Source organism: Saimiri boliviensis, chromosome 16 (assembly GCF_048565385.1).
Source record: "Saimiri boliviensis isolate mSaiBol1 chromosome 16, mSaiBol1.pri, whole genome shotgun sequence".
NCBI classification, from domain to species: domain Eukaryota; kingdom Metazoa; phylum Chordata; class Mammalia; order Primates; family Cebidae; genus Saimiri; species Saimiri boliviensis.
Genome location: NC_133464.1, coordinates 24230752 through 24232068, shown reverse-complemented (window position 1 = coordinate 24232068; position 1317 = coordinate 24230752).

The window sequence follows — 1317 nt, the reverse complement described above, 5'->3', positions numbered from 1 at the left end:
GTGTAGTTCTATCTTGTGTTCAGTTGATCATTTCATTACTTGTATTTGTTTTCTGAATATTCATCAGGCTGTGCACTTATGACAGCATTTTTCATATGTGTGCAATATTTTAATAACAGTTTTAAAAGAAATGCAATTTAAAATTTCAAGACATTTTTATTTTATGTCTTCCAAAGTATGTATATTTGTATGTTTCTAACAGGAAGCTATATTTATTAGGCTATTGCTTAGAAATGTATTTTTTATTTAATTTTTTTGACATATGAAGAATAATATGTTTTGTAACCATCTACCCTGATGTATTTATACCTAGTAGGGTATAAGACTTGTGTTTTTTAGAGCTAAAAGAGTTTTATGTTCTTTATGCAATTAAGAGAAATTTACAAGTTACTTTTAAAACAAAATGACAAAATTTTATTTTCACAATGCATTTTAATTTACACATTTTTTACAGGATCTTTAGGGCATCACTTCACCAGCTGGAAACCTCTATGGCTGATGGTGCTTTTGCTTGGGATTTGCCTGTCCCCACTGGGCTAGTTCTGCCCAATAGGCCTGGCAGGCTGTGCTCGGCTTGTGCTACTTGCTGGACCCAATGCTTGCCAAGAGTGAGCCAGATATGAAACAGCAAGGGATGTGTGAGCAAGCATGCCAGAGTCAGGCCACTGTGCACAGCCAGGCACACCAGCTGTTGGCAGGGAAAGCAGCTCCAGGTGCTGGCATGGTCACTGGCTCCACGTGAGGCTGCATCTGGATAAGATTTACCACAAGCAGCTTCCACTGCAAGCACTAGAATCTTGTCTGGACAAGAGGCACACAGTGTTCCAAGCTCAAAAGCTTGGAGACTCCAGGAACTGCAGAGTTCCAAATAAGGTGTCAAAGCCCTGGCTCAGGGAGCCCCAAGTTCTGAGCTTGAAGAAGACCTGCAGCACCTATCTCCTTCTCATGACCTGCAACATGGCAAGTGAGGAGGGTGGGAGTGTTTCATCCCTGTTTGTGTCATCCCTGTTTGTGTACAACTCCTTCAGTCCTGCCATTCAGTGTGTCCTGAGTTCTTGTCTCACGTTCAGGAAGAATGAGGTACACAGAAAAGTGGGGGGTGAGTAAGGCAGAGAGGAGCTTCATTGAGCATCAGAACTGCTCTCAGTAGACCCAAAGTGGCTAGCTCCTTCCTGCAGCTGGTACTCCCCATGTCTGCATGTCTGACTGAGTCTAGGGTTTTTATGGGCTCAGAAGGGAAGAAATGTATGTTAATCAGTCCATGGGCACCCATGGGCAGGCCTGAAGAAAAGCACCATAAATTCTCAATTTGGGCCC